This window comes from Chiloscyllium plagiosum, chromosome 36 (genome assembly GCF_004010195.1).
Source record: "Chiloscyllium plagiosum isolate BGI_BamShark_2017 chromosome 36, ASM401019v2, whole genome shotgun sequence".
Classification (NCBI taxonomy): Eukaryota; Metazoa; Chordata; class Chondrichthyes; order Orectolobiformes; family Hemiscylliidae; genus Chiloscyllium; species Chiloscyllium plagiosum.
The window spans coordinates 22,002,326-22,015,910 of record NC_057745.1 but is presented as its reverse complement, the minus strand read 5'-3'; the positions used below and the strand labels follow the sequence as shown (position 1 = coordinate 22,015,910).

The window sequence follows — 13,585 nt, the reverse complement described above, 5'->3', positions numbered from 1 at the left end:
CTTTGCTGACACCTTTCGGGATCTATGGACTTATACACCAAGGTCCCTTTGTTCCTCAGTGCTCCATGAGGATTCCCTTATTCAATCTCCCAAAATGCATTTATCAAAATTAAATTCCATCTGCCACGACTCTACCCAATTTACCAGCTGATAAATCTATCACTGTACCCGGTTGTCCTTCTTGAACAAAAGGAACAACATTAGCTATCCTCCAGTCATTTGGCATCTCACCTGTCACCAGCAAAATATTAAATATCTCCACCAGGGTCCCAGTCTCTTCCCTTCCTCCCATTATAGCCTATGATACATCTCATCATCTAATTTTACAACCACTGAAACATCTAATAACTCCTCCTCCTTATTAAGATTAATATGTTCTAGAACCTCACCAACCCAAATCAAAACGGAGAAAGATATTGTAACCACAGTTGTGAATACAGATAAGCATTCATTTAAGACCTCACCCACGTCCTCTGGCTCCATACACAAGATACCCCTTTGGTCTCAAATAGGTCCACTCTTTCCCTAGTAACTCAAGTCTTAGCATAGTTATAAAATGTCTTGGGATTTCTCTGCTCCTAGTGATGGCGGAGACTAGAACAACTGGCTGGCACAAAAATATGCCAAGATATCCCTGTATAATCTTTACAGCAGACAGAAATGTCTATTTTACATGTAGGGATACAAGCCTGTGAAACACAGTAAACAGTTACTGAAGCAGAGATTGTGCCAACAATTGAAATGTTAGATAGTTGGTCAAAAAGAAGGGAATACGTGAATATCGGAAGAGTTTGCATCTTGCTGTTTGTAAAAAGTTCTATTTATTCTAATGGAACATAGCAAGGCAATTTGTCCTGTAAGAATTTTCTCTGAATGGTAACAACATTCCATTAGCAAGCAGATAAAGACTGTGAAACATTGAAATCGCTGGTGCTGACAAGCAGGAACAAGCTTGCTTCAAGATTCCCCACTAATTTACCAGTGTTCCAAACATCAATTTGCGTCAGTATCTCTCAAACATGATCATCAAGCCAAACAGCCAAATGATCGCGATGGAACAAAGTTTTTCATTCTTATCAAGGAGTGAGCAAGCTACAGTGAAGTTAATCTTTCTTGCCAAGAAAGAATTGATTTAATTTTCACAGCACTGAAGTCATTTTTTCCAATCCACAATCCAATTCCTAATCATAAATGCCTCTACCCAACTTGGTTCCCTCTGATCTTTCAAATCAGATGTTCTATACTTACCACAACAACTTGCATTTATACAGCTCCTTGCATACAGAAAAAGTATCCCATGGAGATTTACAGGATAATTATCAACAAGTACCTAATACTGAGCTGTACAAGGGTATATTCAGATCAAGAAACAATAGCTCAAATAAAGCAGTAAACTTAAAGAAACATCTTAAAAGGAGAATAGAAAGGTGGTAAGACAGAGGTTCAGGCAGGCAATTCCAAGGCTAAAAGATGAAGCAGATAATAGCATGACCACCTGCAAGGAAAAATTAAAATCAGGATTGCATGGAGAGTCAGAATCGGGACAGTACCAAATTCCAGAAGGTTTGTAAGGCTGGGAGAGGAGGGAGAAGCCAGGTTACGCAGGAAGTTCAAAACAGGGCGAGCATTAGCTGTTGATAAAACTGGTAGTCACTGTCAGGCAGCAAGCACCAGGCCTTGCCGAGAGTTTGGATACAACAGCAAAGTTTTGCTTCAGTCGAAGGAGATTATACTGAAAACACTAAAATGGAAAAATCAAGGGTGGAATTTAATACAATGTCAGTGTGCCATCAAGGGGTCCTGTTATCTCCTTTCACGATGTTCTGCAGTATTAAGATGCCAGTAGTTTCTCATTATCATCAGTGTCACTGGGGAGACTGTGGCCAATGTCCACATACACCCACAAGAGGAACAGGATCAGCAAGCATTTAGGGCCACTGCTGAACGAAGGTGTGATGGAGTCACTGTCTAGGGAGAAGTCAGAAGAGCGAGCAGGGTGAAGGCTCCCACCAGGTGCATGCTTCCTAATATTAGGTCTATCTCCCAAGTGTAGATTTCAGGTACCTGCCAATGAAAGACAACACCTCTCCCACACTCCACTAGCCTCACCAATCCATGAGTTTTCCCCTCAAGGAAGAGGTGGAGAAGGAAAAAGTTGCTCCCCACTTGGCATCCTCCCACCTAATTAAATGCCCTCCCCACTCCAAACTTCAGACTCCCCTTTAGTGGAAGGCCATTACTAAAATCTGCCCCTATAATGTAACAAAGGCATGGATGACATGGATTAGAAGTTAAGCAATGTACAGAACTGGAAATAAGAGGTCACAAGTATACAAATTAGCAGCAGCTCTAGGCCATTCAAGGCCATCCGGGTGTCACAAAATGGAGCACATATGCAGGTGGAAACATACTTTGGTGTCAAATAACTCTGTTTGCAAATAGTTTGGTTTGGCCTCAGACAGCTATCAGTGAAGAGTGTAGTACACAGCTGGAGGAAACTTGTTAATTGTAATGAAAACAGTTTAACAATTTAAACAGAAGGGTCAGGAGTTGGTGAGTTTCAGCCAAGTGTCGTCAACATACTTGTGCAACTTGACATGGTATTTCTGAATGATGCTACCAAGAGGCAGCTGGTGGAAAGGAAACACAAAGATTTCCTTGGGAGACTCCCAAAGAGAAACCTTTACAGGTGAGTCATTGTGCAGGGAAGATACATAAGAGTAACTACTAGTTAAAAGGAGACACCTACAGCATAAGTGCAACTTTACATGACATCCCATTTATTCACAGGTTAACGGATGACCATATAGACATCCAGGTAGTTAGATAAATATCCCTTTGTTATTATTTAAATTTTGAATCCTCTGATTAATAAAAAGTCACATATCCAATTAGACAGTTATAAAAACCCTATATCAGAATGCCAAATCTCAGTGTTTGAAATAGTCATTTATTAGTCCTAATTATTTTTCAGGCACCAAACAAATCATAAATTAAATAATTACCTCTGAAATAAAAGCTAATGACTGACGTGCTCCAACTTCCTTATTTCGTTAAGCAATAATATAATTAAAGGGAGGGAGTACATCAGGGTTCACTGAAATACTCCATGGGATGGTAAGATTGGTTTGAGGAAATATGAAGGAAACCGGACCTGCATGTTCTTGATTGTCAAAGAATGAGAGCTGATCTCATTGCACCATAGATTCTTAGAGGTGGGTCATAAATAGATTGTTTCCCCATCGCTAGTGACTTTAAAAAAATGGGGCATAAATTACTTTTAACCTGAGATTAACTAGAAGGAATTGCTTCCCTCAGAGGTGTTGAGGGGGTTCAAGACAGAAATCAATGGATGTCTGGAGACACTACAGAAAATGGCATTGATCCAGACTATGATCAGAATGGCAGGGCAGGCTTGATGGGCTAAATGGCCAAGTCCTGCTGCAAGTGTTCCTAAAAAGGAATACCTCTGTACTTGTGATTGTGACGTGATTAGGATTCCTTCTTACTAAAGTGAAGAGAAGACAGAACAGAATAATCCTCCCGAACCTCTACAATATAAAATAACAAAATGGATATGGGACAGTAATTTCAAAGTTGTAACCTTATTGGAGCTCATGTAACAATAAGTTAGGAGCTAGGGATTAATCACTAATGTTTAACCAAAGAAATAATTCCAAGTATCACCAATTGAAAAACTCCCCTCACAAACCTATTACGATTTATAGTCAACAATAAGGCAACCAATTTTCCCCTTCTCCACAATTGCCCAAGTATTTCCTGTTTCCTTCCACTAACACAACCACACAATTACCCCTTAATTCTGCTTATAGAAGAATAATAATTATCCTACCCACTGAATGAAATGCTTGTGAAACATTTTTATATCTCCTAAGAAAGGTACTAGCAAAATACAGGCCAGTCTTTCCCTAAATGCATTTACATGCGTGTCCCTTCATTGAATTTTTCCCAAAACGGGTAGATATACATAAACATGTCATTTAATTTGCCTTTCAAAGACTTCTGTCTCCTATTAAGGATATGACTGCCGGTTTCTTTTCCTTCTCATTATTCTTCCTAACCATATCAAGTCACGAATTCGTATCCTCTCTTGAGAAGACTCCTGACAATGTGCCTGTCACTTCTGGTTCAGAGTTTACTTTTACTTTCACCTTCACATAATACAATGCAATTACCAGACTTCCAAACAATATCTCACTTCCAAGAAAAATATTTACAAATCTTGTACATAACAGCACAGCAAATGATTTCTAACAGTGGGTGGAATTTTCATTTCAGTAGGAGCTTATTACTTGTCCATAGTGGATAGATAACTCATTAAACACCCCATTCAATTCTTCTCCCCAGTTAAGCAGATTTACTGACACCTGTTTTACATTCCTGCCAAAACCGAATATACTGTTCATGGGCACAGTCAAAATCGCTCAGTGAGAAGCGCGGTAGATTGAAGATTGAAAGGTCCCTGATTCAGTCCCATATTTCGGCAGTGAATAAAATTAGGTGTCTTGAGTAAATCTGATCCAGGTGGCCCTGGGTTCAAGTCTCAATTGCTCAAGAGGAGTTGTAACTTCTCTGAACAGGTTGATTCAGAAAATATCTGAACGCATTTCTGACACCTAATGGAATAAGGGAACATGGATATAATACTTGAGTGTTAACTGGGTTTGAATTGGTAGTATAAATATGGGGAACGAGTAATCTGTGGGTTGCCCTGTGCTTGGCAAGTAAGGTAATTTGCCCCCGTTTCCAGTTGAATGCAAGTGGTGGTTAATAGTTGAAAAAAAAAAATCCCAGGCAATTTGGTAAGGACAAAACAAACCAAACCAGTTATGTGTAACAGCACTTCTGGATGCAAGAAAGAAAATACTCTGTCTATACCTCTGAGCCTGGATTCAAATCCCACCTGCTTCAGAGTATTTAATAATACCTCTATAAAGGTTGATTTTTAAAAAAAGCTGTGTCCAGGTCTCTGAACAGGTCAATTAGAAAATTTTAATGCTCCGTCTAGTGTTCTGAATATTCTTCATCTCTATATGCAGCACAGGCAGGCATGAAGCTTCCACCTCACTACAACAGGTGCTAAAAGGTTGATAAGACTGGAATTCCATAAGAGGAGCAATCAAAGCATATGAACTGGCACCCAGCTTGTTCAAAGCAAGGTGAATTGGACAGTTCTTTTCTTTTAAAGTTACACCAGCAGCAATAAAAAGCAGATTTCCTCTGCATATTTCTGACTGCTGCTGATGTTAATGTGTATTTGGTGCAGCAAAAGTCTGGTGACATGAACAACACACTACAGAGTGACAGATCGTGAACAACTGTGCCTGCAAAATTTATATTGAAAATGACATTTTATGCACGTGCAATGGCTAATGTGTGACACTAAACTCAGGCATGAACTGGTTCCAAACATTACAATTACAATTCAGTCCAAAGATGTGCAGCACAGGTGGATTGGCCATGCTAAATTGCCCATAGTGTTAGGTTCTTTAGTCAGAGGGAAATGGGTCTGGATGGGTTACACTTCAGGAGGGTCAGTGTGGATTTGTTGGGACGAAGGGCCTGTTTCCACACTGTAGGGAAATCTAATCTTATCTAGGTAGTAAGCATCCTCAAACAGCTCTCTCTGGACCTAATACATAATGTAAAAAGTGGTCAAAACTGGGTGTGTTGATGGGAGAGGAAATACCCAAATTTGCTGAAATAGGTAGAATATCGGTTCAGAGCCTGCAACTGAGCAACAACTTAAATAATGTCATAGTGCATTACAAGGTCAGCCTGCAACATCACTGCCTTGTAACTACTTCCAACTGTCCATTATTCTTGACTTGATTTTCTTCAATTTACACTTGAAAAAATGTTTTAAATCAAGCTGGAAGTTTTGAACAGAAGATTGCAAGTGACAACTTGTAAAGGAGAACAAAGCCTTAAAAATATAACTTTTTAAAATGCTGTAAAATTATTTTGATGGAGTCAATAATAAATTATTTTAAATGCTCAGGAAACAATTCTTTTATGCATAAGCAGTTCACAATTATGTATTAATTCCAGTGGTATTACAAAATAGAATACCAATTCTGCACAAAAAGTAAGACGTTGCAAGAGAAACACAAATCAGTTAAGCTCGCCAGTCAATTCAGATAAGTGGTGCTCAGATAAAAAAAACTTAAGATTGCAAAACATCAGAGTTGTTAATCAACTACATAACTTGAGATTTAAACAAAACCAAACTAGCATGCTGTTTATCACTTTCACTCCTAACTACATCCAGATTTAAAACAAAAACATATTGTTTTAGCAATATGATCACAATAGTTAGATAAGTTAGCACAGAATTAGAAAATGTGAGGACCATAGTGCCTACAAGATTCCAGTTACAATATATGGAAACAACGGTTTATTGCACCCAACAAAACACAGAACTGATTTTCTGCCCGCAACAGCAACTTTGGGTGTTATTTGGAAGCTGGAATCCAATAACTTGGTAATCTTTTATCTTTATTAATAACTGATCCTAGGAGCACTGTGCAAATGCATCACCTGGTGCGGTAGGGATTTAAAACTGTTAGCACTGAAGGCATCAAGCAGTATTTAGTCGTAAAATACCTACTAAAAAGGTGTTCAGAGGCAAAAGACAAATATATCATTCAACAAAATCAAATATTTTACCCATTAAGAATAAAGCAGCTACATGACAGGAGTTCCAAAGGCTTTATTAACAGTCTAGAGCTGGCATCATGAAGAAAATAATACTGGGGAGGCTATGAACGTAAATAAGAAACAAAATATCGGAATTAATACACAATCATCCAAGAGATCATTTGGATTGATCCTTACATAGAAAAAAAAATCCTTTAAAAAATCTTACTTGTAAAATTAACCAATCTTCCTCTTTCAGAGTCTAGTTGCTGGGTTTTTCTTTTTACTTCAATTAAGTAATACAGATTCTGTTTTAAGGAAAAGCCAGCAATCTTGAAAGGTTAAGAACTGACTATCCACCTAACCTTTTTCATGCACATGGGATTAATTTATAAGTGGAGAAATAAAACATTCTATAATTATAAAGTTAGTTGATTCTGAATAGCAAACTTCCAAGAGCAGTAGTGATTTATCAGTTTTGATACCTTCATTACAAATGAAATGCTGACAATTTCTGGCATTGCACATGTGCAGTTAAACCTGGAAATCCAGAACTGCCAGAGGTTCCCCGCTCCTCCATTTAGTGCAGTGTTCATTATCTTCGCAGGTAGACTTCTTACAAGACACAAGCTTCCCCTTGTTCCCCACATAGCCTTACTATTAGGCCTTTAAGGGCGAATGAAGCTTGACTTAGGTGTAATTCATAATTATCACTGAAAAATCTCCTTGGAAAACGAGATTTTTTTGTGGAATGTTATACTTTCGTAACAATGGAGAAATAAATAAATAAAAATTATTTTTGCACGATATTGCTGCTTCTACTTTAATCCCCTATATATAAATGATTAAAAATTGATGTGCTTTTAAAATCTTCCAGGTTGCTGTCTACGAGATTGCTGCCCAATGCAATTTGTTGCTTAGACTGATGGCAGAATGGAATTAACACTGGGAAAAGGTGAAATCCACACCGACAAATCACAAGACCCTGGAGGGTGGTTTTCTTCAAGTTCAGCAGCAAGTTCCGTCACTTTGCAGCTGACTGCAAAATCAAGGCTAATGTTAGCTAATGAACACAGAGATTAGATTTAGATTAGATTCCCTACAGTGTGGAAACAGGCCCTTCGGCCCAACAAGTCCACCAGTGTGGAAACAGGCCCTTCGGCCCAACAAGTCCACAGTGACCCTCCAAAGAATAACCCATCCAGACCCATTTCCCTCTGACTAATGCACCTAACACTATGGGCAATTTAGCATGGCCATTTCACCCGACCTGCACATCTTTGGACTGTGGGAGGAAGACGGAGCACCCAGAGGAAACCCATGCAGACACGGGGAGAAATGTGCAAACTCCACACAGTTGCCCGAGACTGGAATCGAACCTGGGACCCTGGTGCTGTGAGGCAGCAGTGCTAACCACTGAGCCACCGTGCCACCCCACCTTGCAGTCCGAGAAAAGTGAAATGTTATTTTCTATAAAAGTCATTTGCAACCTTTTATTGAGAAGAATAACCTCTTCTGAATATAAACAATTTATTTGATATAAGCATGACTGCATTTTATTTGCGTTTAACATTTGGTGTTATCTTTGTGGCACTATATAAATGTTTTATTCTAAACTGATACTTTCATGAATATATTAATCCAAATCCAATATTCTGGTCGAGGCAACAGAGTGTATAAACAATAAATAGTAGAATTAACAACAGCTCAACAGTAGCAGACTGGTCTGAGTTTGTCTGGTTAATTACTAAATTTTTTTCCCTTTTAAGTAACAGAGGTCAAGGCTGTAAAAAAAAATTGGGATAGGAAATAAATCTCATCTAGGTTAATAGTTTCCATGAGCCTAATCCTAGCTCTTCAATAAAGTCAACTCCACCTCCTCAATGAGCACATAGACAGTAATCCCTATTATCCAAAGTTACTAAAACAGTAATTCTCATAGGGGTAGTTTCTTCTACGCACACGTACAATTCAATGTCAGAGAGCCACGGAGAGCTATTATTACAGGAGGACATACATTTATACAGCCCTTTTAAGGCAATAAAATATCCCAAGGGTGTCCACAGGAACATTATAAAACATAATCTGTCACCAATCCATCTAAGCAGCTCTAAAATGTATTTTGAGGGGAGAGTGAAGTAGAGATGCATACAAGTTTAGGGAGCTAATTTCAGATCTTAGAGCCTAAAGCAGGTTAAGTTTCTGTCACCAAAAGAAACACAATTAAAAATCAAGGATACACAAGAGACCAGAGTTGGAGGAGCACAGATATTTTGGAGAGTTGTAGGGCTGCAGTAGATGAGAGAGATAAGGAGGGGCACATGACCACAGTAGATTTTAAAATCAAGGACAAGAATTGTAAGATTGAGACATTTCTGGAACCATAGCCAAAATATACTAGTGAGCAAAGGGGTGAAGGTTAATGGCACCTGAAATTTTAGACTGCAATGCATTTGAGGGCCAGGGGGTAGTGATTGCAGAGATCAGTGTGGTGGCTTCAACTGAACTCTGACTGTTTTGCAGACATTGAATTGGAGTTGGCAGAGCTATCCACTTACAGGTTACAAGCCCATCAAAATCAATTAACAGAAGCTGACTGAAATTTTCCAAGAGTGTCCTGAGTCCAAAGTCTGGTTTTGGTAAAAGTTAAGACTTGAGTAGCTGTTCCAAATGGATTCCTGTTTAGAATGGAAAGTGGGGGAGCGTGCCATCAAGAGCATTGGAAGTAAAGGTATAGGGATCATTTCTTCAGTTGATGAGGTGGGCAGAAGAAGAGTTGAACAATAATCGAGGTAGAGCTAAACAATCTCAGATGAAGGAATTGATGTCTACACAAAAGCTTATCTCAGATTCAAACATAACTCAGAGCTCAGCCTTAGACACTTGCCAGAGAGAAGGATATGATGGGTGGTTAGGAAACAACATTTGCATTCGAGATCAAAGATCATGACTTCAAACTTTCCAATATTTCATTAGGGGGAATTTCTGCATGTCAAACTAGCAGTATGACAGAAGAAACAAGGTGTGGTAAATCTAGATGTCAACAGCACACATTTAGAACTGGATATTGATAATTTGAATGACAAATCAGCACAACACACAAAAGAGAAACAAAAACTGGCCAGAAAGACCAAATGGGGTCAAGTATCAGATCTTACAAAGAGACATTCATGCTTTACCTTAAGCAAATTACTGCAGATGCTCAAAATATGAAACTTGCATGGAGAATCTCAGTAAGTCTGGCAGTATCTTCAGAACTCCAGAATAATACAGATCTAAGACACCGCCACCCCCTTAACACCTCTCCTGTCATACTGCTTGTCTGACACACAAATTCCCCAATGAAATATTGGAAAGTGTGGAGTCACTATCTTTGATCTCTAACACAAATATTATTTACTAATCACAAATCATATCCTTCTCCCTGGCAAGTGCTTAGGGCTCAACTAGGATCCTTGTTATATTTGAGTCTGAGATGAGCTTTCAAGCAATTATCGAACAAAGTTCTGAAGAAGAGTCAAACCAGAATCAAAATTTAACTTGGCTTCTCTTCACACTATGATGTGGAGATGCTGATGTTGGACTGGGGTGGACAAGGCTAGAGGTCAGACAACACCGGGTTATAGTATAGCAGGTTAGTTTGAAATCACAAGGAAAGCACAAGTGATGTCCCGAGGTTGTGAAAGGCATAATTTGACTTCAAGTCCCTTCTTAAATGGTGATATTATGCATTTGCTTATCAGTGAAATAAGAGATTCTAACCTATTTTCTCAAAATTCACATCATTTTGTTCATGTTTATAATTATTTTGTCTCATTATCAGAATGCAATCCCTGTTTAAAAATGTACATGTTCATGGTTGTCATTTCTCAGTAAGGTAGTAGTGAGTATTTTAAATAGTTAATCTACATGCCAGCATTTGCTGACAAAATTAAAATGGGGGTTGGAGGAGCTTTCTTGGCTTAGTGCCACTCGTCAGTTTCACAAACAAAAGTACAGTCAAATAAATACATCACAAGTAGAAATTCTCACAAAAATGGCCCAACACTTCAAACAAAATGAGAGAGACCATGGCACCATTTAAAGAAAATGAATTGCTGTACAGGCCAAGAGATAGAACAACTGGTTATTTATCACAGGCGTTGTTGTTTCTGGGTCTTTGTTGTGCATAGACTGTCGACTATGCTTGCCTTCATAATAATGTCTTCACTTTGGAAAGGCCCGAAGGTCAGGTTAATGCTGCAATATAATTCAGTTGTTTTAATAGTGCCCAAAAGGAAGCAAATTGTGCAAACTCAGCAAGTGTAACACAAGAAAGGTTAGATTGTTTGGTCCGAGTGTACTGGTAAAATTTTGCTGAAAGAAATCAACAACTACAGTGCTGTTGATGATATCATGGATACAAAGTTCAGTACCTTATTTGAATTATGTAGTTAGTTCAAGTCATTCCTACAGAACAGAACAAAAAACTCTGATGTTTCAAATAATGTTGTTCTCTTTCTTCTGTTAACTAACCATCACCTATCTGTAAATTATTGTACTAGACCAATTTCTGCTTACTTTTCTATATATGTTCAACGTTGCTAATACAGACCTGAAATTTCAGTAAAAAAAATATAAATTGGATTGCAAATCGAATATTCAGCCGAAAAGATGACAGATTCCTTGCCACAAACCTGTTACACATTTAAGTACATTATGCCCATAATCTCCTAAAATCTTTCACAATAGTCCATTGAACCTTTTGCCTGAAGGCTTGCCTTCTCATAATAATGGGCTGAATCCACAGCTGCAAAGCCTAATGCATGCATTACCTGCATTTGCACGCATTCAGGGGCTTTAGGTTACATACAGATGTTCAAATCCAGTAGAAAACAACTTTTTTTTTTTACAGAAATAATTTTTCCATTTATCACAATAGCGACTAGCTATGTAGGTTCACAGCCTCAGCATGAGAGTCACCATACAAACTTTTAAAAAAAAATGCATCTCTGCAGGAACAAATTACTGCAGAAGCTGAAATCTGTACTGAAAACAACAAATGCTGGCGATCAGATTAGGCAGACAGCATCCCTGGAGAGCAAACTAACATTTCAAGTCTAGATAACTCTTCAGAGCTGAAGTGAAGTGTGGAGGGGGCAGCTTTTATGCAATAGTTTGGGACGGGATGGGGTAAGTGGGTGAGGGTTGGTGATGGATAAATGATGTTGATAGTTCACATTAGGCAATCGGAATGTGATAATGGCAGTACAATGGTGTGTCTAACTGCCAGACTTGAAAAGGTCAGACAGACCAACTGGGACGAGGGAAGAGAGACAGAACATGGGAGCTGGTTCACAATTTGAAGGTGGGGAACTCAATATTAAGTCCAGAAGGCTGTAAAGTGACTAGTCTGAAGAGGAGATGTTGTTCGCGTAACGATGGTGCGCCTCCTGTAAAAAGGATCATAGCTGGTTATTTTAATACAACGCTTCCCATAGTCAGTCATTTTAAACAACGCTTCCTGTAGCCGGTCACTTTAGCACAGCATCCTGCTCGCATGTTCACACATCTGTCCTCAGCATGCTGCAGTGTTCCAGTGAATCACAGCACAAACTGGAGGAATAACAGCTCATGTTCAAACTGAGCACTTTTACAACATAGACTTAAATATTGAGTTCAACACCTTCAAATTGTGAACCAGATCCCATTTCTTCCCTTTCATTTAGCTTGTTATCATGTTCTCTTTTCCCTCCCCACATCCCAGTGATACCAGCTGTCCATAAGACCATAAGACATAGGAGTGGAAGTAAGGCCATTCAGCCTATCGAGTTCACTCCACCATTTAATCATGGCTGATGGGCATTTCAACTCCACTTACCCGCATTCTCCCTGTAGCCCTTAATTCCTTGTGACATCAAGAATTTATAAATCTCGGCCTTGAAGCCATTTAGCGTCCCAGCCTCCACTGCACTCCACGGCAATGAATTCCACAGGCCCACCACTCTCTGGCTGAAGAAAAGTCTCCACATTTCTGTTCCGAATTTATCCCCTCTAATTCTAAGGCTGTGTCCACGGGTCCTAGTCTCCTCGCCTAACGGAAACAATTTCTTAGCGTCCACCCATTCCAAGCCACGTATTATCTTGTAAGTTTCTATTAGATCTCCCCTTAACCTTCTAAACTCCAAAGAATACAATCCCAGGATCCTCAGCCATTCCTCATATGCTAGACCTGCAATTCCAGGGATTATCCGTGTGAATCTCCGCTGGACACGCTCCAGTGCCAGTATGTCCCTCCTGAGGTGTGGGGACCAAAACTGGACACAGTACTCCAAATGGGGCCTAACCAGAGCTTTATATAGGCTCGCTGCTTTTATATTCCAACCCTCTTGAGATAAATGACAACATTGCATTCACTTTCTTAACCTGCATGTTTATCTTTAGAGAACCCTCAACTAGCACTCCCAGATCCCTTTGTACTTTGGCTTTACGAATTTTCTCACGTAGTCCATGCTTGTATTCTTTTTTCCAAAGTGCAAGACCTCACATTTGCTCACGTTGAATTCCAACAGCCATTTCCTGGACCACTCTCCCAAACTGTCTAGATCCTTCTGCAGCCTCCCGACCTCCTCAGTGCTACCTGCCTGTCAACTTAACTTCATATCATCGGCAAACTTCGCTAGAATGCCCCCAGTCCCTTCATCCAGATCATTAATATATAACGTGAACAGCTGCGGCCCCAACACTGAACCCTGTGAAACACCGCTTGTCACCAGCTGCCATTCCGAAAAAGAACCTTTTATCCCAACTCTCTGCCTTCTGTCAGACAGCCAATCCTCAATCCATACCAGTAGCTCACCTCAAACACCATGGGCCCTCACCTTACTCAGCAGCCTCCCATGTGGCACCTTATCAAAGGCCTTTTGGAAGTCTAGATAGACCACAT

At 39.4% G+C, this 13,585-nt stretch overlaps 1 protein-coding gene across 8 annotated transcripts in view; it reads right to left on the bottom strand.

The window, feature by feature from the left end:
• Window positions 1-13,585, bottom strand: part of mef2aa (myocyte enhancer factor 2aa) — a 186,833-nt gene that overhangs the window by 131,980 nt on the left and 41,268 nt on the right. The gene's annotated exons all lie outside the window — the stretch shown is intronic.